This window comes from Hyperolius riggenbachi, chromosome 3 (assembly GCF_040937935.1).
Source record: "Hyperolius riggenbachi isolate aHypRig1 chromosome 3, aHypRig1.pri, whole genome shotgun sequence".
Classification (NCBI taxonomy): domain Eukaryota; kingdom Metazoa; phylum Chordata; class Amphibia; order Anura; family Hyperoliidae; genus Hyperolius; species Hyperolius riggenbachi.
This window is the reverse complement of record NC_090648.1, coordinates 302,353,634-302,378,522: the sequence shown is the minus strand read 5'-3', so window position 1 is coordinate 302,378,522 and position 24,889 is coordinate 302,353,634. Positions and strand designations below refer to the sequence as shown.

General features: G+C 44.8%; 1 long non-coding RNA gene across 1 annotated transcript in view; it reads left to right on the top strand.

Moving 5' to 3' along the window:
- The window catches only part of LOC137563740 (uncharacterized), a 76,647-nt gene that overhangs the window by 24,585 nt on the left and 27,173 nt on the right, over positions 1-24,889 (top strand). Inside the window, exon 2 of the long non-coding RNA XR_011030423.1 lies at positions 18,325-18,445. This is a non-coding gene — a long non-coding RNA (uncharacterized lncRNA). The remainder of the gene's footprint in view (positions 1-18,324; positions 18,446-24,889) is intronic.

Genomic DNA, 24,889 nt, shown 5'->3' with positions numbered 1-24,889 from the left:
AACTCTTTAAATACATACAGGGTGCATTTCTGTTATGTTTTCTTCGTGTCCTGTGCAAGAGTTCAGGTCCACTTTAAAGATATTGTGCACAAAGCATATTTGTTTAAAGAAAATGTACACAAAGAAGTAATAAGAGTAGGAACAAAAATTAAAACATTCAGTAAAAAACACTCTTTTGAAATAAAAAATAAACACAGAATACACAAATAACTAACTGCCATTATTAGTGCCCGTGGGTCGGCTCCCGACCCCACCGCACGGGTCGCTTCTTGCTTCCACACAAAAGATGGCCGCCATCTTTTGTGTGGAAGCAAGAAGCAGCGACCCGTGCAGTGGGGTCGGGACCCGACCCGGGGGCACTATAAAGAATTCATTGCCAGCGGAACGGAGCGGAGGGCGCGGATGGCATCCTCCATGGATTCTGAAATGATAAAGGTACAGATTGATTTTTGGCTTTTTTGCCTCGGAGGTCCTTTAACAAAAATAACACATCCCCTAAAAAAGTGCATGCTCAAAACATAATAATAATAAAATAAAAACAAAACAAGCAAATTAAAGAAAAAGTATTTCTGCGGTTTATCCAATGTACTGCATTCTTACAATTAAGTATGAGTTGGTGAGTATAAAATTCAGTTTTGTCACAGGTGTGCAGAATGTGTTAACTCGGTGTTCTCCAACCCTGTCCTCAAGTACCACCAACAGTTCATGTTTTGTGGAAATCCACAGAGGTAGTTAATTAGCTCTGCTGAGACACTAATTACCTCACCTGTGCATGTTTGTGGTTTCCTGCAAAACATGTACTATTGGTGGACCTTGAAGAGAGGGTTGGAGAACTCTGTGTTAACTCACCTATGTTGCTGCTGCCTTTAGCCTATACGCTGCATGCTGCTCTTCATCTTCCCAGGACTTTGGCGAACTTCAGATGCAGCTATAAAAGTGAGAGAGGTAAAAGTGAGACATTAGCTCTGATCTATGGGCCTGTTAGTCCTCCGTGAAACTGGAGCCTCACATTGCTACTCATGAAAGAGGTGCTTAGATTGCAAATGTTCTTGCCTTGTTTCATCTGCTGGCCAAATACCATGCAGACAGTGGCGGCTCCAGGAAATTTTTTTAGGGGGTGCTATGCAGGTGCTGGACCAATTTCCGGGGGAGCTGACGGTTCGCGTGCCGCGCCAAAAATGGGTGTGGCTACAACCTGCGGCGCGCAAAGCGCGCCGCGGCGAAAAAATGGGCGTGGTCATGACCGGATGAGGGCGGGGCTAACTGTAATTTAAAGTGAACCCAGGGTGAGAGTGATATGGTGGCTGCCATATTTATTTCCTTTTAAACAATACTAGTTGCCTGGCAGCCCTGCTGATCTATTTGGCTGTAGTAGTGAACTGAATTACACCAGAAACAAGCCATGCAGCTAATCTTGTCAGTTCTGACAATATTGTCAGAAACCCCTGACCTGCTGCATGCTTGTTCAGGGTCTATGGTTGAAAGTATAAGAGGCAGAGGACCAGCACTGCAGCCAGGCAACTGGTATTGCTTAAAGGGAGATAAATATGGCAGCCTCAATATTATTCTCACCTCGGGTTCCCTTTAAAAGTGCAACGCAAAGACAGAGGGCCCAAGTTTTGGTGACCCTTTTCCCAGAAAATTCACATAATTGTGCAGGTTTTCTCAAGAAAATACACGTAATGTGAGCAGATTTTAACAAAAAACACGTCCAATGACCCCAATATGCACAATCGTTATCAGATATGGCCCCAATATGCACAATCGTTATCAGATATGGCCCCAATATGCACAATCGTTATCAGATATGGCCCCAATATGCACAATCGTTATCAGATATGGCCCCAATATGCACAATCGTTATCAGATATGGCCCCAATATGCACAATCGTTATCAGATATGGCCCCAATATGCACAATCGTTATCAGATATGGCCCCAATATGCACAATCGTTATCAGATATGGCCCCAATATGCACAATCGTTATCAGATATGGCCCCAATATGCACAATCGTTATCAGATATAGCCCCAATATGCACAATCGGTAGCAGATATGACCCCAATATGCACAATCGGTAGCAGATATGACCCCAATATGCACAATCGTTATCAGATATGGCCCCAATATGCACAATCGTTATCAGATATGGCCCCAATATGCACAATCGGTAGCAGATATGGTCCCAATATGCACAATCGGTAGCAGATATGGTCCCAATATGCACAATCGGTAGCAGATATGGTCCCAATATGCACAATCGGTGGCAGATATGGTCCCAATATGCACAATCGGTGGCAGATATGGTCCCAATATGCACAATCGGTAGCAGATATGGCCCCAATATGCACAATCGGTAGCAGATATGACCCCAATATGCACAATCCGTAGCAGAAATGACCCCAATATGCACAATCGGTAGCAGATATGACCCCAATATGCACAATCGGTAGCAGATATGACCCCAATATGCACAATCGGTAGCAGATATGACCCCAATATGCACAATCGGTAGCAGATATGACCCCAATATGCACAATCGGTAGCAGATATGACCCCAATATGCACAATCGGTAGCAGATATGACCCCAATATGCACAATCGGTAGCAGATATGACCCCAATATGCACAATCGGTAGCAGAAATGACCCCAATATGCACAATCGGTAGCAGAAATGACCCCAATATGCACAATCGGTAGCAGAAATGACCCCAATATGCACAATCGGTAGCAGATATCGCCCCAATATGCACAATCCGTAGCAGATATGACCCCAATATGCACAATCCGTAGCAGATATGACCCCAATATGCACAATCCGTAGCAGATATGACCCCAATATGCACAATCCGCATCACCTGAAAAAGAAAAGAAAAACCCATTTACTCACCTACAGCCAGAAGACCTTCTTTCCCGACCTCCTGTCCCGAGTCCCGACCTCATTGTGGCGCGCAGCGCCCGCGCGCCCACGATCCTCTTCCTTCCCGACGTCACCACGAGACTTCCTGCCTGCATGCAGAGAGCAGGGCTACGGGAAAATGGCCGCCCGAAGTCTGCAGAACAGGGCTCCGGGCGGCCATCTTACCGTAGCCCTGCCTGCTGCTCCGTGCTGCCGGTGTGTGAACTGACTTGCCGTCTTTTAGACGCCTGAAGTCAGTTCACTCCAGGGGGTGCTTTGGGGGTGCTTGGACAATTCTAGGGGGTGCTCGAGCACCCCCAAGCACCCCCCTGGCGCCGCCCCTGCATGCAGATTGTTTTGTCAGGAGTCAAACTAGTAAGGAAACCCTACACAGCAGAGTTCCTGAAAGCAAACCTAGCAGGAGACTTTCTCCTTTTCTGCATACCTGTGACAGATGAAGGAAGCATGATGTGACATGTTTCTTCAGATTCAATAGGTCATAGTGAGAAATTCATCTGTTCTGTAACGATAGGTGTCAGCAACCAGAGAGAATCTGATTATTGGTGATCTGCAGTATCACCAAGAATACAGATCTATACCTGATTATGGATGATCTGCAGAATCACCAATAATACAGATAAAGTACTAACCTCTAGACACCTGAAGCATGTAAGTGTTTGGTGTAACAGTAGGAATTGAACCACCGGGGTTGCAGGTGGTCCAATAAGTAGAGAAAGACTCTACTGCAGTCTAGGGCTCCAGGAGGGAGAGTCCCCGACTGGTTTTGCAGCAGGGCCCCCCTCTGAGGTGCAGGGGACCCCTGCAGGAGGACTGAGCATCCAAAGGGTGGGTGACAGCCAGAAGGGTCGGGCAGGCCGGGTCGGCAACACACAGGCAGATAAAGTACAGAGACAGGAGACTGATTCGGTAACCAGGGACAGGCAGGGTCGGCAACAGTAGATCAGATGTGCGAAGGTACCGAATCAGAAAACAGAAGAGAAGTCAGGAGAGATACAATTCATAAACAGGTATCCAATAATGCCTAGTCAGGGGTGTGAGGTCCGTGGTCTCACACCCAGGAACTGGTCTAAGGAATGACACAGATGATATACAATATTCCTAGTCTGGGGTGTGAGGTCCGTGGTCTCTACACCCTGGAACTGGTCTAAGGAATAACACAGATGATATACAATATTCCTAGTCTGGGGTGTGAGGTCCGTGGTCTCTACACCCTGGAACTGGTCTAAGGAATAACACAGATGATATACAATATTCCTAGTCTGGGGTGTGAGGTCCGTGGCCTCTACACCCTGGAACTGGTCTAAGGAATAACACAGATGATATACAGTATTCCTAGTCTGGGGTGTGAGGTCCGTTGTCTCTACACACTGGAACTGTGCTTAGAGAATAACACAGATAATAATACAGTGAACTGGCTAAGTGTGGATTCCCAGGTCCTCCTGGTTCCACCACACTGAAGGATCTGACTAAGGTCTGAGTGCTAACACATACAGTAGGTATTCGCAATGCCAGACAACCAGCAACTGAACAGCAAGAGATATATATAGTAAAGCGCTCCACAGCGCCGCCCAGCTCCCATCAACCAATCACCTGCTGAGCTGGGATCAGCTGACCACCTCGATCAGCTGATCCTTCTCCTATTGGCATAAAGAGCCCATCTCGCACGCGTAGCTCTCCATTTGTGTGCACTACTAGGTCCAGACAAACCAGAAGCATGTTGCTGCGGGGAAACCGCCGCTCTGTGTGCGGATTCCTCCGCCTCACTGTCAAAACGCGCGGCGGTTTCTCCGCAATCCATCACATGTTCTTTGTCACCCAAGGGCTTGTACATAGAAAGCATTTGTTGTTGCTGCACATTGCCACCAATTCTATTTACTCAATTCTAAATCTAAATCATTACTGTAAAAATACTGCCAGCAATGGTAGGATATGAGCGCTAATGCAGATTGGAGGGATAAAGAGGCACCCAGATGTATATAAAATTTGATTGAAAACAACTAAAGATGGAAAAAGGAGGCGGCTTAACTCAATAAAGACAACTTCATGAAGAAATAAAATTTACTATGCACTGCAACTCGTTTTGTGAGTCTGAGCCCACTTCCTCAGGCCACATAATAGTGCCAAACACTAAACACAGCAAAGCAAGGATTGCCTCTAAAACGTCCAGAGCTATGTTTATGAGAACCCTGACTATACCCCAGGGTCTTCACATTGGTGAAAGGCGGTGTAGCAAACCAGACTGCAATATGCTGTATTTGTGCAGCCAAATAGTATTTATAGAATACAGAGAGAGCAATACCACTTTAGTTTTGGCTACCTCCCTTACCTCAGACGAACCTCCACAGTACCGATATATACAGGAACAGTAAATACAGGATCTTCAGCAGCAGAACAATTTTTATTAAAGGGGTTCTTTCTCGAATGAGGAAAAAAATAAAAAGTGGTTTATGCATAAACTATTAAACATCCTTCTAAAATAGTGTAAAAAGTTTAAAAAAAATATGAATGGTTTTATCAATACAACATGTAATGTAAATAGTGACGGATGACGGCTGGGAGGCTAATCCATTTGTTAGGGGTGGTGTTTTTTCTACTTTCTTTTCACAAACATAACTCCTGCCTAAGTAGTTTTCAGTGGTATAACCCACTTCTAGCAGGAATCGCTGTTATAGCCCTAACGGCTGAGCTCCGCTGAGCTGCTGAATATGTGTTTACATTGTTGCTAGGCAACCAGAGGTCGTGCAGAGACTCGTTTGTGAAAAAGAGTCATAAGCTGCTGGGAGAATGAATCAGTCCCATCTACACCATATGATTCTTTGTCAGATTTGATTCTATTTGAATTGATTCATTGATTTGATTTGATTCAATCTGACACGTCTGATTCATGATTCGATACAATTTGAATTAAATTGAGTCGAATCATGAATCGGACATGTCAGATTGACTCAAATCAATGAATCAAATCAAATTGAATCAAATCTGACAAAGAATCATATGGTGTAGATGGGACTGATTCATTCTCCCAGCAGCTTATGACTCTTTTTCACAAATTAGTCTCTGCACGGCCTCTGGTTGCCTAGCAACAATGTAAACACATATTCAGCAGCTCAGCGGAGCTCAGCCGTTAGGGCTATAACAGCGATTCCTGCTAGAAATGGGTTATACCACTGAATACTACTTAGGCAGGAATTATGGTTGTGAAAAGAAAGTAAAAAAAAAAACCACCCCTAACAAATGGATTAGCCTCCCAGTTCTTCATACATCACTGTTTACATGCTGTATTGATGAAACCATTCATTTTTTAAAAAACTGTTTACACTATTTTAGAAGGATGTTTAATAATTTATGTTTAATAATTTATGCATAAACCACTTTTTATTTTTGTCCTCATTCGCGGAAGAACCCCTTTAAATTATTTCTCCCTACCACTGACAAGGGAAGTTTTGCCCACACTCTGCATCTAGCCTGTACATGAGGGATCAGTCCATATACCTCATGTTGTAAATAGCGCTTAGGTCTGAAACTAATTTGAACCTCAAGGTATTTAAAGGTATTCACCATCACTAACTGTTGTGCAAAAGACGTGGGAGATTGGGCAGTCAAGGGGTAAAAGTACTGAATTACTATGGTTCACATACAAACCAGAGAAATTACTACACTCATTTATAATGTCTAATGAACACAACAGAGATGCCTCCCCCACCCCCAACCCCCAAGTATAATATAGTATCATCTACATACATGCTAATTTCTTCCTCTTTATTCTGTATGAGGAGTTATAAGGCCTATAAATAACAGTGCGTGCTCTAATTCTGCACGCAAGCAGTTCTGCCACACGAGTGTATAACAAGGGCAAGAGGGGACTACTATAAATCCCTGCCGCTTGCCCCTACCCAAGGGGAAATAATTGGATATCCAGGCACTCGTGCTCACTATGGCTGTAGGATCAGTGTACAGGATCGACCTCAGAAATGTATCCCTGATTCCAAAGCTGATAAGGACTGCAGGTTAATATGGCCCTTCAACAGTGTCAAAAGTCATGGCCATATCCAGGTAGGTCATAATTCGTTGAGCAGCCTTAAGATGTTTGCATTGTATATTACAAAATAATCTACAGATGTTTATTGCTGTGTTCTTTCCTGGCATAAAGCCAGTTTGATCTTCATGTGCTAAGGAATCACTTTGTTGCACCTCATGGCTGATAACTTTGCAAGTATATTGATGTCTGTTGGGAGAAGTCATATGAGCCATCAGGATTCACATAGCAAAAGGTCCTTACCAAGTTTGGGGAGCACTACTTTCAGGGCCTCCCACATACAGTATATGTGGATCACAATGCCTCTAGACATAAGCTAGGTTAATGTCCATCTTAAATCCTTTAGTACTGTTGAGCTAATGGGCGGGAAGTGGAGTATGTAAAAAGCTAAACATAAGACAGGAATACTCGCTATTTCCCAGTGTATTAAGATCTTCCTTCCCAACATATCTATTACAACATCTAAAGCATTGAACTGTACCTTCTTGCAAATTATCAGAGAAACACCCCTACAATATTTTGCGTAAGGAGCGCGGAATCCCTACCATGCCCACCCCCTTTGCAGGGCCAAACCTTCAATCCATGTGATGTGAGTTTCCTTGAGTGCTATGATATCACGTTTATGCCCTTTCAAATATTACATGACTAATGTGGGACAGATCCATTTCACTTTTTCTCCTAAGTTTTCTCTTCTGTTTCTCTGCAATTGAAAAAGAAAGTGAAAAAGTGCTGTCAAAATTATTCAGAGTATTTTCTTGCTCGCTGGTGGCTTAAAAGGTATTTTATTGATGAGATGTGAAAATATCTCCTAGGAAAAAGCAGGAGAAAAAGTGAATATGATTAGGCCCTGTGTTTATCATGTATTCCTTTCACATTCCAGGAGAGGATTCCCAGAGCTTGTGTCATTTGACAGTACCTAAGTTAAATTGGGAAAAGCTTTCTCCTAATAAATATACCTGTTTTGAGGTTTTACACACACTCTGCAACAGCAACATGTGTATAAACCAGCAAGCAATCCATAAATTAACCAAATAATGCCTTGTAGATGAACCAGTAGACTCTTAACCTCTTGAGGACCGCAGTGCTAAACCCCCCTAGTGACCAGGCCATTTTTAGTAAAATAGGCCACTGCAGTTTTAAGGCTAAGCTGCATGGCCACACAACACAGCACACAAGTGATTCCCCCCCCCCCCCTTTTCTCCCCACCGACAGAGCTCTCTGTTGGTGGGGTCTGATCGCTCACCCCATGTTTATTTTTTTTTAATAAATATTATTGTTACTGTTTTTTATTTTAAAAAACTGTTTCTTTAAATATCTCCCCTCCCTCCCCCCCTCCAAACCCACAGCCAGCCAATTATGGCAATCAGCTGTCATAGGCTTCTGCCTATGAGAGCCAATCGCTCTCTTGTCCCCCAAGGGGACAGCCGTGTGACACGGCTGTCCTCAGTACAGCGCTGCTGCCGATCGCAGCGCTGTACATGTAAATAGACGGCGATCGCGCCGCCTAACAGTCTCCCGAGCGGCAATAGCTGCTCGGAGACTGAAAGCGGGGCGGAGCTCCGCCCCCCAAGCAGGAGATGCATGCGCAGCCTGCGCGCGACCTCCTGCAAATCCCAGCCCTAGGACTTTACGTCGATCGGCGTTAGGCGGTGCTGAGGCTGCCGCCACGGCCACGCCCATCGGCGTGATGCAGTCGGCAAGAGGTTAAACCTGATCCCACCCTGATCTGACATCCAACTAGACGGAGCTTTAACCCTGAAACAGCAACATCATAACTTTGAGTACAGATACATAGACAGTGTCTCATCCAGCATCTGCTGGGGAAACCTGTGAAGTTCTCTGGGTAAGGGTCACTGGGTAAGGGTCACTGGGTAAGAGTCAGTAGTAGCACACACTTATCAAGCTTATCAAGCTCAAACCTTTGTAAGATAGATAAAAAGTTAAACTGTATCTATCTTACAGAACATCATAGTGAAAAGAATATGTGGCAATGTAAGGCAATGTTATCAGAGAACTATAAAACATTTAATGCTGGATAATCTTACACATGCGTTTTGAAACCAAGATGCATATTTGTTTTGAAACCGAGATGCATATTTGTACAGCGGCATCCCCCCGCCCGCTTCGATCGCCTCCGGTGATCTTTGATCAAGAAATCCCGTTCAAAGAACGGGATTTCCTGAAGGACTTCCCCCGTCGCCATGGCGACGGGGCGGGATGACGTCACCGATGCCATGGACGTCGTGACGTCTAAGGGAGGCCCGATCCACCCCTCAGCACTGCCTGGCATTGATTGGCCAGGCAGCGCACGGGGTCTGGGGGGGGGGAGGCGGCTCGGCGATCAGCAGCGATTTTGCGCGGAGTGCCGGCAATCGGAATGCACACGCAGCTAGCAAAGTGCTAGCTGCGTGTTGCAGAGAAAAAATGATGCAAATCGGCCCAGCAGGGCCTGAGAAATCCTCCTGCGCGGCATAGCCCAAGCTCAGCTCGGCCTTACCGCCAGGAAGGTTAAGCAAAGGCCCGGTAGGCCGTGGCCTAGGCCGCCAGAATAGCCAGGGCACATTGTGGGCAATTGTCTTGTAATGTTAGATATCCTGGCTAAACATTAATGGGAAGCCCCGAAACTTCAGGCTCCCTGCTACTGCACATTCACGGATGGGGGGGGGGGAAGTTCGAGCTTCTAATGCACAGTCGTGAATGCGGAAGAGGAGCTGTGCTGCCCCAAGGTGGAGGGGGGCCGTGCTCAACAACAGGGGGAGTGCGGATCACCGAAGGATACTTCAATAGGATCCTGAGGCTTTCCTTTCTTCAGGGTTACAGTGCATTTTAAACCTGAGCTTTGGCTCGGGTTTGCATTATAAACAGTTAGGTGTTACAGACCATTTGAGAATGAGCACTGTTTTTGAACAAAAACAGTGATCAATCTTGCCGGACAAGCACGATTGGCTAAGGGGACTTCTGTCCCCTGCCACCAATCTCCCCTGTCATCGGGACCATTGCGTACGTGGGCTTCCACCCACATGATCGTGCACAGCCCCACAAACTGCATGGACGTGAGTCTTACGTCCCTGCGGCTGTGGCTGCAGCAGCATGTCCATGCGGCAGTAATGGTTAAAAGGAAATAAATATGTCAGCCTCCGTATCCCTCACACTTAAGGTGTACTTTAACATTATAGAGAGTGCCCTTCATCAGTGCCTGTAATAACCCCATTTGGTGGCTCATTCATTCATTTATAGTGCCCCATAGTGTGCTGTTCTATATAGAGTAGTCCCTCACATTAGAAAAATAATGAACATTCTGCAAGTATCACAAATTATGAAAAATAATGTAATTCCTTTTTTTATATATGACCTCAGTTTTTATATTTAACTGAGGTTACATAAACACAAATGAAAGCTTTTAAAGCACAGTAAGACATTGCTTTATTTCTCTAGCTCTCTGCATGTGTTGCAAAATCAATTTTTAAATTGTTCCAAGGTTTTTCATTTTTTTTTTAATATAATTTATTATTTCAACCCTGTATAACACAAAACTGTTAATATATATTACAGAAAATATAGAACTGGGATTCAACAAATACTCAATTCTTTTAGTTAATAAAACATATTGCGTATTTTATTAAAGTTATTGTAAACAAACTCTGCTGGGATAAACTTTGTTTTCTATTTTCTGTAAAAGAATAACAACAAATAAAAAAGAAGGAAAAAAAATTAGAAAACTCCTTTTATAATGTGCGATTTTTATTTTTCAGGAATACTATTCTCCTTAACATGTTTAAAGTGTTTACAGCAATTAAAATAGCAGTTAAGCATGGCTCCAAGAGGTTTATTTTGTCAACAACAAAGTCTGTTTATAAAATATATCTCTTGGTTTAGGTAGTTAAGTGACGCACGCTCAGCAGTTTGTGGCAGTTTGCTGTACTTAGTATATCAAAGGACGTCCTCAGCTGAGACTTGTCCCAAATCATGTCACAATTGTTAATCATTATCATTATTCCTCCTTATTCTTCCTTCCCCAAATTGCCACTTCTGAAAGGATTTGACTGTCACTCCAAATATGCAAAAAGTGTTACCTTTTATCCACTTCTTCAACCAACTAAAGCCTTATTTTCCTCTGGCTAACAACAACACTGTTGTGACGGTCCCTACAATCCAGGTTGAAAATAATAATGAAAAAAAAAATCTTTTTTGAGCATGGGCATGGCTGAGATCATGGGAAATCTGGGGCACCCTGGGCATCAAGAAAGGAGGAATGTGCAGTGTACATAGCTGAAAAGTGAGCTTATTCATGATGGGTCATTGGCAGAGCCAGATGTACAGTACATGAACCTTGTAGTGGTGTAAAGTCAGTGGACCTGCCCAGCATACATTTGGAGCTCCTTCTCCTCGATTAACTATGACCATAATTATACAAGCAGATACATGGTCAGCCCTGGTGTCAGTGGGTACAAATGAACATAAAAACACAGCAGTCACACTTACGATCCCTCCACCAGGCCAGAATATAGTGACATGCCTGTTGATGCAGCTGAAGCACATATCACTCCACATCACCGGCAATTATTGATGTTTTAGTGATCACTCCATTGCAACTCTTCCACTAGCCCACACATATGGGATCCTGAGCAGGACTATTTAGACCAGCAGAAGGTTTAGGGTATTGTGGGTAATATTCAGTGTACAGGTCGCAGATGTTTCAACCTAGCGGCACAACTATATTCTGACAAGTTATAATTTACTGATGCAGCTCTTGCACTTCCATCATCACTCCAGCTTTGTTTCCAAGGAGAACTCTGGACCAGGTATAAGGTCCCAGTCATTTAAAACCAGCTACAAAAGGAAAATGTGTTATTTGCTTAACAGAACATTTTTGTTGTGTTAAAGGACAACCGAGGTGACATGTGACATGATGAGATAGACATGTGTATGTATAGTGCCAAGCACACAAATGACTATGCTGTGTTCCTTTGTTTCCTTACTCTGCCGAAAGAGTTAAACATCAGGTATGCAAGTGACAGTTTCTGTCCGGGTCGGGAATGGGTCGGACTATAGCATAACCCTCACTGATGAGGAATTACAGACATAAAACACTTTCCTGGCTGTATATGGCTTCTGAGAGCAGGAAAGAGATAACAAGGTTCAATAGTGTGTCATTAGGCAGAGACAATGAAACAGTAAAAATGTAAAAACTAGATTTAAATATAAAATAAAACAGGGATATCTAAACAAGTGATGTTTAGAAAAAGGAGGATAGATACAATTCTTTATCTCATCAATTTATGTTCACCCTGGATGTCCTTTAAAATGATTTATAAAATCTCTCTTTTCCACAGAGTTTCAAAAAACTCAAAACCTTCTGTCATACCTGACAAAGTGTTTGCTAATATTAAGGCTGTATTTTATATGGCCTTACCCATCTCCTTACAGTAGTTATGTTGAAAAATGTGCCTGTGGAAATCTGTCCCAGCACTGTGTGCTCTTACCTTGAACTTCCTGGTCAGCCACAGCAATGCCCACCTGGTCCTTCTCACCATGTACCAGTTCTTTAAAGGGAACCTAAACTGAGAAGGATATGGATTTTTCCTTTTAAAATAATACCAGTTGCCGGACTCTCCTGCTGATCCTGTGTCTCTAATACTTTCAGCCACAGCCCCTGAACAAGCATGCAGATCAGGTGCTTGTTTGTTTCAGGTCTGTGATTCAGCCACTACTACAGCCAAAGAGATCAGCTGGACTGCAAGGCAACTGGTATCGTTTAAAAGGAAACATCCTTATCCTTCATAGTTTAGGTTCCCTTAATGGCGCATGAGCTGGCTTATGTGAGTGGAAAGGGGTGTGGCTACACCCACAAAGCCTTTCCACTGCCCAACTATCTGGCACAAGATCAGTCTCTGAGAGTGAGGTGGGGAGTCGGAGTAGGGCGTCACATCTATTCCAACCCCCCAGTGTAGTCCAACATCGGTCTAAACAGTCATAGGTGTTCCCCATATCTTCTTCCATACAATACTAACGGAGTCATAAAAAGCTGGCTCATCAACAGTACATGGTTTGTGGAAATAAACAGAGGTATTTAACCAGCACTGCTGAGACATGAATTTCTACACCTGAAATGATGTGCAAAACATGCACTGTTAGTGGACTTTGAGCACAGAGTCACGGAACATTGCAATAGGGGATACATGAAAGCTAAGATACACTATTGGAGACACCACAAACAAGGGCACTCCTTGACAAGCTTCGGAAGGCCTACTATGGGGTGTACTAGAAAGCAGAAACAACAACCTATAGCAAGCACTGGGGATTTAGATTGTCCTAGCCTTTAGGTTCTGTTAATTTAACTCATCTCGGAGTTCTTCTTTAATAATTTCACTCTCAGACTTGAAATAAGTGGAAATGTTGCTTATGCAAATAGTTAAGTCAGTAATGAATATCTACCATTGCTTGTCATATCCACTCTCACCACACTACACAGCAGAAATAACTATAGAACCATTTACGGAATGTTTTATGGCAGTGACATTGTTTGCTGGACTAGCACCATCACAAATAGCTGTATGCTGAGAATATCGGTCTTACTGTGCTACTGAGTGAAAGCAAAACTGTTCTCAATGGAACTGGCACGCACCATATATAAAGCAACAGCTGCTGTTCAGTACTGTTTATGTGCACACAACCATAATAGATTTTTGCCACAGCTCAAAAATATTTTGCATTATTTATTTTCCTAATGAAATCACAGGACTTGATGTTAAATATAAAAAGCTGCAGTTCTCGTTGTTTATTATCCAAAATACGATGGGCATCATTTATGAAAGACACAGCAAAGAAAAGATTAGGAGCTGCTTACTGGCACTAGAAAATGAAACAAGGAAATGAAAAACATTTATTTTGTTTTGTTTTCTTTCTTTTTTTTCTTCTTTTTTTTCTGCTTGCAATTTGCAGCTCTAAAGTCTTAAAGGACAAGTGAAGCAAGAGGTATATGGAAGCTGCCATATTTATTTCCTTTTAAAGTGAATCTGAAGCAAACGTTAAATAAAAAACAGATACTTACCTAGGAGAGTGAAGTCTCTGGGTACTCTAGAGCCTTTCCGTTCCTCTCCTCAGCCTCTCGTACCCCTACAGGCTCTTCCATTTTCATCTCTCGCCACGGGAGGCTTCAGAAGACGGGCGGCTCTGTACTGTGCATGCGCCAGTGCACCAGAGAGGGTGCTCACGTATGCACAGTATGGAGGGGCCCATCCTCGGGAGCCCAAGTGCTCCCGAACACTTTCCCGAAGCCCAGATGAGAACACTTCCGAAGCCCGGATGAGAGCAGTCTCTGACCAGAGACTAATGAGGGAGCCAACGCAGGAACGACGGGACAAGGAGAGGAATGGGAAGACTTTATAGAACCCAGAGCCTTCCTCCTCCTTAGGTAAGTATCTGTGTTTGTTTTTTTGTTGTTCAATATCGCTTCAGACTCCCTTTAAGCAATGCCAGTTACCTGGCATCCTGCTGATCCTTTGCCTCTAATACTTTTAGCCATAGACCCTGAACAAGCATGCAGCAGATCAGGTGTTTCTGACATAATTGTCATATCTGACAAGATTAGCTGCATGCTTGTTTCTGGTGTTATTCAGACACTACTGCAGCCAAATAGATCAGCAGGGCTGCCAGGCAACTGGTATTGTTTAAAAGGAAATAAATATGACAGCCTCCATACCCCTCTTGCTTCCGTTGTCCTTTAAGTTCAAATTGTAGTCAGGACACTATCTATATGGAGTGTGCATGTGAAGCAGGTGAATAGATTGTAAGCTCACAAGGGCAGGACTCTCTCATCCTTTTGTGTCTTGAGATTTGTTATTCATTTTGTAGCTTGCATTCTGTTATACATTTTATTCATCATGTTTAATTTGTCGTTGTAGTTACCAATTCTGTATTTTGTATCAGTGTCCATATTTGATGTATATCATTATGTACCCCTTGTTTGTTTTTCTTACTTTGTACTGCACCATGGTATATGTTGGCGCTTTGTAAATCAAGAATAATAATAGCTCACCTGTTAATTTAGGCACCTATTTCAAATTAGTGGCTATGTTACTTTTGATACCAGGGGCTTGATTCACAAATCGGTGCTAAACTACTTACCATGTCTAAAGTCTTTAGACGTGCTAACCAGGATGCTAAGTAGGTTAGCACCGAATTTCTGAATCAGATCGCGCGCTAAGTACCGCGCACTAAGTCCCATAGACTTTAATGGGCACTTCGCGCGGAGCGCCCTGCGCTCTGTGCAGTGCGCGCGTAAAGTTTTGCGCACATAACGTTTTGCGCGCATAAAGTTTTGTGCGTGAAAAGCTCGTTTAGACGTGCTAAGGGGGTTTTCACAGGCGTGCTAACAGTTAGCACCGCTTTGTGAATCAAGCCCCAGGTGTTTTATTTCAGTGTCATTGTTAAGTGCTGCTGAGTGGCATCACTCAGCTACAATATATTAGCTTAAGGTGGCGATACATCAGGCAACTTGGCTGGCGTTCGACCATCCAATTCGATTATTATAATTGAATTGGATGAAAATCAGTGCCACCAAGTGCATGCCGACCAACAAAGCGACCAATTTCTGGACGGAAATTGGTCTCATTGTCAATAGCGCATGCTGCAAGATGTCGGGCCGAAGTTGGTTGGTCGAATGCACACCAGCGGGAACGGCATTCGATTTCCCGATGATCAATGAAGCCATCCGCCGCAACGCCGATGTGCCACCCTAATGTCAGTGCAAAAGGAAGGCTGATCTGGAAGCCTGTGGGATACAAGCAGAGGTCGCAGAGAGGTAATGTATACATTGACACTGGCACGGGGGCAATGACATTAGGGGGGCACAGCGGCAAGGGCCAATTTTGTGATTGATTTCACCATGAAATTGATTGGGAATCGGCCTGTGGTGTATGGGCAGCTGACAGATCTGTCTTTTATCAGATTCGAATAGAGAGAGATTTGTATCTTGGTTGAAACTACCCATACATCGCTAGATGTATGGCTACCTTAAGTGCCCAAATCAGATACAGGGCAATGAAAATGATGTCATGTGAGTATCTTTAAAAAAAGTTAAGCCCTATTGTAGGAGGAACAATGTCCATCGCTCAGCCAAATCATTCTGGCTAAAGCATCAGGGGCCGCTGTACATGCGCTACATGCTTGTCAGAGTCATTAGTGGCCGCCTCAACCAAGTTTCATCTAGCCTGTGTTCACAACTTAATTGTGGATGGGCTACAGAAAGAGCGAAGGGGCTTATTTTAACTCAGAAAAGTTACAGAACAGGTTCTACCTGTTGAAGTGTTTTTCCCCTGGCTATGATCAGATTGAGAAATATATGGACGGACACTGGGGAGATCAGGAGACCTCTGGCACCAAGATAGCCATGTTCAGATGCTGCATACTATAGCATACCTCCCAACATTTCAATGTCCCAAAACGGGACAATTAGGCCACACCCCTGGCTACGCCCCCAACCCCCCAGTCACGCCCACCCCAGGGGAAAAAAAGTTTTTTTTTTTTTAAATAATTTTGTTATTAAATTACTCCCAAATGGGAGGGTGCCGGGGTGGTGGTGGTGAGGAGGAGGAGGGGGTGGCCAGGCAGAGAGAGGGGGAAAAAAAGCCGATCGAGGCACCAGCCCGCCCGGTATGCGGCATGGATGGCCGCCGCCGCCATCATTATCCTTCTCCCTCCCTCCTAATATGTCCCCCAGTGTCCCCTTCCCCCCGCACAGTAATATGGGCAGCGGAGCGGGCAGTGAGTCTTACCACTGCCTCTCCGCTGCGTACCGGGATCTCCTCTGATCTTCTCGCTTCCTGTGACGTCACAGGAAGCAGGAAGGAAGATCAGAGGAGATCCCGGTACGCAGCGGAGAGGCAGTGGTAAGACTCACTGCCCGCTCCGCTGCCCATAATTACTGTGCGGGGGGAAGCCGGGGACACTGGGGGACACATTAGGAGGGAGGGAGGGAGGGAGGGAGAAATAAATAGCGGCGGCAATCCATCCCGCATGCAGATCCCCGGGGCTGGTGCCTCGATCAATTTTTTTCCTTCTCTCTGCCCAGCGGCCGGGACAGAAGGGGGGCAGCGCGGGATGGCGGGAGGGGCCCCCCAAATCGGTACAGTCCCGATCAAATCGGGACTGTTGGGGACTATGCTATAGTGTATTATGCTTACTATGTAACTGTCCTAAGAACTCTACTACTATAAAGGTTTATGGCTTCATGCGAAGATCTGCACTGATAGCTTGGGTTTACTGATCCACCCAGTTATCCACCATGACTGCAGTACAATTAATAATTCTGTTTGCAGCTTGGAGTCCATATCATGTCTCAGCAGGACTGTGTGATGAATGACACAGATAGAGGCACAGGAAAATGCATATATTAGGAGCATGGGAAAAAGGAAGACACCAGCGGTTGGAACCTGGGAAAGGACAGGGCAGCTTCCAAGAGGGTGTGCTACATTTGATTTGCAAAGTCACCGTTTGATGTTTAGTCACTAGTCATATTAAACTGCATCTCTTAAGACACTGCCTTATACTTATTACCTTCAGTACTGTATATATGTGAACATACTGTACCTTTTCAAAGGCAGTAACTCTTTTAAAGTTTTACTGAATAAATTAAATTGACTAGTTCAAACAATTTTAAACTATGTTCACCAACTTGCCTTTATATAATTACCAGTGTTTGGTCAGACTATAGCAACTCTGTTAGGCTGGTTTCACACTGTAAATCGGCATTAGCGCATCGCACTGCCAAAAACAGGCCTTCAGGGTACACCACGTTATTACATGGTGTTCCCTGTATGGCATTCAGACAAGCAGGAATCGACATGCACTTGACGATCACTTCCTGCTTCAGGTATGCAGAAGTGTACGGGAGCGTATTGTAAAAATACGCTTCGGCAGATGCAAGTCCCGACGTCTCAACACCAACGTGTTTAAAGAACTCTGCGTCTCTGTATACTGACATGACTTCCGGGCCGATGCAGATTGCCGCAGGTCACTGCAGGAGCCGCACAGTAATGTAGTTATGCTAGCATTGGATCGGGCACTTCCGGCGCAGCGTACCGCAACATGGAAAGTATGAAATTCCCCAGAGACTTTCATTAGGCTGTGGTAGCAGTGCGGCAATTTGCCGCAGCGCACCGTGCCAGCGTGAAAGTGCCCTAAGGATTAACATTTTTAGTGCATACTGTAGACAGTAAAAGGATTGTCCTGTCTATGCTATGGAAATGAAAATCATGCATCTTGTTCATCATTTGTTCACAGCTCTAAAAGATAATAGTGAAAGCTACTTTAAAAAAAAAAAAATTGTACACCGTGAAAGCTACATAAACCCAATCTGTTTTGCAGAAATAATTCTCGACCTGAGAATCGCATATCAGGCCTGACGATGGCGAAAGGCTGAAACCTTGGTCGGAAGAGGAGAGCGGGCAATCTTTACTGATATGCCAATAGTGGCAGTAGTTTTAAGGTGAACTTTACCTTGGTGTTAGTGCAATACCTTATATGCAATTTCATGCAACAGTGTGCATGGACCCTTAATGTGAGTTGTTGTTTTAATTTAATGTATCTTATGTGGTTTTATTAAAGTGTACCTGTCTGTGCAATTAAATATAGCCTGACTGTGGTTCTTGTACCTTGGTGGTGGCCACATCACTCTATTTTGTGAGCACTGGGTGACTGCAGGCACCACAGTGGAGGTTTACACAGCCCAAGCGCCGAGGCATATACATATTCTGTGCTGTTTATCAACTGTGGAGTGGGGACCTCTGGCAGCTGTTTGTCTGGTTCAGCGCTTATATCATCACCTACAAAAAATATAATGTCATTTAATAAAGTATCATATAAAAGTATGAGCACAAAGATCAAATCTGCAGGTAATTTATTAACTCCATCATGTTCAGCCAACATACTGGCAATCAATTGTAGACAGTTTACCAATCAAAAGTGGGCTGGGGAAAGGGAGGGGGGGGGGGGGGGGGCAACGGTTCAGAAGCTGCAAAGCATTGTACTTCATCCAGTAGTGCAATACTAACAATGGCAGCAGTTCAAATCATTTTCTGAAATCTGTTTGACCCCAGGATGGTGTATCAATTACTGCCACATAATTGATTTCTAATTCAGAAGTGAGGGTTCATTTGTTGTTATTGACCCGAGTATGGCTATCTTTAGGTCTGCTGTAACGCCTTTCATATCTACCAGTATAGACTAGATAATGTATAAGCAGGGTTTGGTGTGAACCACAGCATCCTGAAAAAAAAATAAGCACCAGCATTTCCATTTCAATGAACACTATCAATAATAATATAAATAATAATGCAAGTAAAATTAATAAACAGGGAAATGTCACACCTTTACAAATGACCCCACTGTGATGTTACTTGGTAAATAAAAGGGCCTTGCACCTTTAGCAATGTTTACAAACAACCCCCAATGAATGTATTTATGCAGGTGTTTATTAGATGTATTATGTCCCAGCCCTCACTGAACCCCTGTGACCAGCCTTTCAAAACTGGATCACCACTTTTAAAAAATCGAAATGCCTTCTTTCCCCCCAAGTAGATTTTTGTTGTTTGATTTTTGAGATTAAAATGTAATAACCTTAAAAAACAAAGTCACCCTGAGCTTTAGATGTAAAGCATGCTTTTTTCTCTAGAGATAACTCAGCTTGATGTTATAAAGAGGATAAGCCACACAAAAATAAAAAATGATATGAAAGTTGTTTCACAATGCTTTAGGGGCTATGGTCATCCTTCCTAATTTTATTTTTTCCTCTTTAAAGTTCATCTTGCACTTGAGGCTACAGCTATTCTGCAAGCTACAGTTACAGATAGTAAAATAAAAATGCAATATAACTGGCATACCATATATAAAGGACGTGTTTTATAACATTAAGCATGCTGCTCTCAGGAGAATGTTTGCTAAATTTTCTAATAATAATAATTTTTCTAATAATCTTGTATTAAAGCTGATTATTTACCTTCATGTTGCAAACAGAATTTAAAGGTCTCCTTAAAGTGTACCAGAGCTGAAAAATATAAAAGTTTTATACCGTGTTTCCCCTAAAGTAAGACATCCCCTAAGAATAAGCCCTAGCAGGAATTTCTAGTATGCTTGAAATATAAGACCTCCCCCAAATGTAAGCCCTAGCAGCAGCCCACATGACCCCAGTAGATCACGCTCAATACAAAGCCTGGATACAGGAGAGCAGCAGTATAATGTAAGTTCTACAGTCCTGTATATGTGTCAGGCAATTTGTGTTTTTGTTGGAGCCAGCCCTCCTGATCTGTTGTGATAAGCATCAGCAGCTCTTCACCTCTTCCCAGGACACACAGCTTATCCTATCATAGCTCTGGGGAGCCTGACAGAGTTATCTGCCTGCAAGAAATAGACTCTTACCCACATGAGCAGCAGAATCAATTTCTTGAAAGTAAGAGCCAATATCTGCAAACCACAAGCTCTGTGTATGCTGCTTGTGTTTCAGCATGGCATGCAGTTTATACATTTGTATAGGAAAACTACCAGTGTTTCCTCAAAAATAAGACATCCTCTGAAAATAAGCACATCTTTTGGAGCAAAAATTAATATAAGACAGTGTCTTATTTTTGGGGAAACACGGTACACACCTGGGGCTTCCTCCAGCCCCATCTTTACACGGATCACTCCCACGCCGCTGTCCTCAGCCTTCTGCAACACCTGTACCGCGGTCTGTCACTTCTGCCAGTCAGGGCCAGTCTACACAGGAGCAGTGCGCCCTCTACGTATCTCTCCAGTGGCTGTTGGAGAGATACGCAAAGAGCGCACTATTCTTCCATCAGATTTGCTGCGACTGGCAGAAGTGATGGGACTCGGTATCGGAGCTGCAGACAGTGGAGGACGACGGCGTGGGAGTGATCTGAGTAAGGGAGTGATGGGGCTGGAGGAAGCCCCAGGTATGTATAAAGCGTTTATACTTTTCAGCTCTGGTTTCCTTTAAGTGATAGAATATAGAGGCTGCCATATTTATTTCCTTTTAAACAATACCAGTTTCCTGGCCTTTAAAGGGACACTTAAGTCAAACAAAAAAAATAAGTTTTACTCACCTGGGGCTTCCAATAGCCCCCTGCAGCTGTCCGGTGCCCTCGCCGTCTCCCTCCGATCCTCCTAGCCCCGCCGGCAGCCACTTCCTGTTTCGGTGACAGGAGCTGACAGGCTGGGGACGCGAGTGATTCTTTGCGTTCCTGGCCACAATAGCGCCATCTATGCTACTATAGCATATATCATATTATTATTATTATTATTTATTAGATTTATATAGCGCCAACATATTACGCAGCGCTGTACAATAAATAGGCTTACAGACAATGATAACAGGGTTGACAGAACAATACAGGTAACAGACCATAGATACAACAATACAGGTAATAGCAATAAGATACACAACACAATGCAGATAATAGTACAATGCCAGATCATAAACTGGAATGGTAGTGGTAAAAAATTACCAGTTCCAAATTCTGGGTAAAGTGCACACAGTCAAGTATGATACACAAGGGAAGAGGGCCCTGCCAAAGGCTTACAATCTAGAGGGAGGGGCTGGTGACACAAAAGGAGGGGGTGCATCAAGAAGTTATTGGCAGAAAGGATTAGGGTAGTGTTGAGTTGATGTAGGCCTCCATGAAGAAGTGAGTTTTGAGTGCTTTTTTGAAGGTGTTGAAGGTGGGAGCGAGCCTGATGGGCAGCGGGAGAGAGTTCCACAGGATAGGGGCAGCTCTAGTGAAGTCCTGCAGTCTGGCATGGGAGTGCGAGATGCGTGGGGTGGTTAAGAGGAGGTCGTTGGAGGAGCGAAGTGGGCGGCCAGGTGTATATTTGCTGACCAGGTCAGAGATGTAGGTTGGGCAGGACTTGTGTAAGGATTTGTATGCCAAACATAGGATCTTGAAGCTGATTCTGAAGTGAATTGGAAGCCAATGAAGGGATTTGCGTAGGGGAGTTGTGGAGACAGAGCGGTGGGAGGAGTAGATGAGTCTGGCTGCTGCGTTCATGATGGATTTTAGGGGGGTGATGCGGTTTTGAGGAAGGCCTGACAAGAGGGAGTTGCAGTAGTCCAGGCGGGAGATGATGAGGGCATGGACAAGGAGTTTGGTAGTGTCTGGGGTCAGGAAAGGCCGGATCTTGGAGATGTTGCGTAAGTGGAAATAGCAGGCTCTAGCTACGGTTTGGATGTGGGAGGTGAAGGAGAGGGCCGAGTCTAGGGTGACACCCAGGCAGCGGGCTTGTGTGGTTGGATGAATGATTGTGCCATTGACAGTGACATAGAGGTCAGTGGGGGGTGAAGCAGCACGGGGCGGGAAGATTAGGAGCTCAGTCTTATCCAGGTTTAATTTTAGGAACCTGGCAGACATCCACGATGAAATAGCTGAGAGACCAGAGGATACCTTCTCCATGGTGGTGGTGGAGAGGTCAGTGGTATGGAGGTAAATCTGGGTGTCATCTGCATATAGGTGATAGTTGAAACCCAGAGAGGAGATGAGTTTTCCGATGGAGGCGGTGTAAATGGAGAACAGCAGGGGACCAAGAACAGAGCCTTGGGGGACCCCAACTGAAAGTGGGAAGGAGGTTGAGGAGGAACCATTGAAGGAGGTCTTGAAGGAGCGATTTGAGAGGTAGGAGGAAAACCATGCTAGGGCACGGTCTTGGATACCCACAGATTGCAGTGACTGGAGTAGCAGGGAGTGATCAACAGTGTCGAATGCTGATGAGAGGTCTAGGAGGAGAAGGATAGTGTATTTTCCTTCGGGCCTTGGCAAGCGTGAGGTCATTGACGACCTTGGTGAGGGCAGTCTCGGTGGAGTGGCCTGGCCGAAATCCTGATTGTAGGGGATCAAATAGGGAGTTGGAGTCAAGGTAATGGGTCATGCGTTGGTGGACTAAACGCTCTAGGAGTTTAGATGCAAAAGGGAGTAAGGAGATAGGACGGTAGCTGGATGGAAGTGAGGGGTCCATAAGGCAGCATAGAGGGTGCTAATGGAGAACGCGAAGAATCACAGGAAGTGGCTGCCGGCGGGGCCAGGAGGATCGGAGGGAGACGGCGAGGGCACCGGACAGCTGCAGGGGGCTATTGGAAGCCCTAGGTGGTAAAACTCATTTTTTTGTTTGACTTAAGTGTCCCTTTAAAATACATTTTCCTGTCCTTTAACCACTTGAGGACCCACCCTTTACCCCCCCTTAAGGACCAGCGCTGTTGTAGCTGATCTGTGCTGGGTGGGCTCTGCAGCCCCCAGCACAGATCATCGTGCAGGCAGAGCGACCAGATCGCCCCCCTTTTTTCCCCACTAGGGGGATGATGTGCTGGGGGGGTCTGATCGCTCCTGCCTGCCGGGTGTTGCGGGGGGGGCACCTCAAAGCCCCCCTCCGCGGCAAAATCCTCCTCCTCCCTCTCCTACCTGGCCCCCCCTTGGAGATCCGGGCTGCACAGGACGCTATCCGTCCTGTGCAGCCAGTGACGGGACGTCCCCTGTCACATGGCGGCGATTCCCGGCCGCTGATTGGCCGGGGATCGCCGATCTGCCTTACGGCGCTGCTGCGCAGCAGCGCCGTACAAATGTAAACAAAGCGGATTATTTCCGCTTGTGTTTACATTTAGCCTGCGAGCCGCCATCGGCGGCCCGCAGGCTATTCACGGAGCCCCCCGCCGTGAATTGACAGGAAGCAGCCGCTCGCACGAGCGGCTGCTTCCTGATTAATCAGCCTGCAGCTGGCGACGCAATACTGCGTCGCTGGTCCTGCAGCTGCCACTTTGCCGACGCGCGGTATGAGTGCGCGGTCGGCAAGTGGTTAAAGGCCACCTGAATTGAAAGGGATATAAAGGTTGACATTTATTTCCTTTTAAACAATGCAAATTGCTTGGCTAATACTTTTAGCCATAGACCCTGAACAAGCATCCAGATCAGATGTTTGACTGAAGTTTGACTGGATTTATTGCATACTTGTTTCAGGCGTGATTCAGATACTGCTAATGCGTGCAAGATCAGAAGGATGCCAGGCATCAGCCAGTCTATTTTTTTTTAATTATCACTTGCAGGAGCAGATTTCTGGAAAAGCCACAAAGGCCAGAGTCTTGGGCGGCTGCTGTCAGTGGGAAGCTGGACATGAAAGAGGAGATGCAGTAAATTAAAGATTATGCCGTAAATAAGGAGCAACATATGGAAGAGGGGAGCTACTGCACAAGAAAGCTGCACATGAAAGGGAGGCTGCAAATGAAATGGGAGGATCAACCCTGTAGTGTATAAAATAGAGGCAGCCAGGCAGGTATATCGGTGGAGCATCATAGCAGCAATTTTAAGCATTACAGCATGGGCATAGCAATCACTCCTTCGACCCCTGCCATTGCACCCTCCCCGTTTGATCACAAAAACCGACCCACCACCTCCTCCTCCCACCAGGAGAACGTGAAGAAGTGCAATCTTGCGCTAGAGGGGATCACAATCTCAAGCAGCCTTCCCAGCCCGGCTGTCAGGCTATCTTGGAGTGAGGGAAAGAGAAACAGAAGGGATGGCGCTCCAATCGTGAAATAGGTATTGTTTATTCAATTACGCAATACATCATTGAACTAATACAGACATAAAAGAATAACAGTGTCTGTGGCCGGCAGTGAGTCTGGTCCCTGGTGGAAGAGGGCTGCACAGTGACATTTATGTAGTGTACATATTTCAGATTTAAAGCATAATAGCACTTTCATTATGAAATAATCACAAACATAGGTGTGCTTCATGTAGAATTCTTACACAACTGACAGACAAATCAAGCTTATCTGCAGCCATTGCAATTGTACTGTGGAGTGCAGTCAAATCCCCAAGTAATTAGCTGCACCAAGCAGGAAAAAAGCAGGAGGACATTAGTGATTTTTAACCTATGCACAAGTCTATTGACTGGC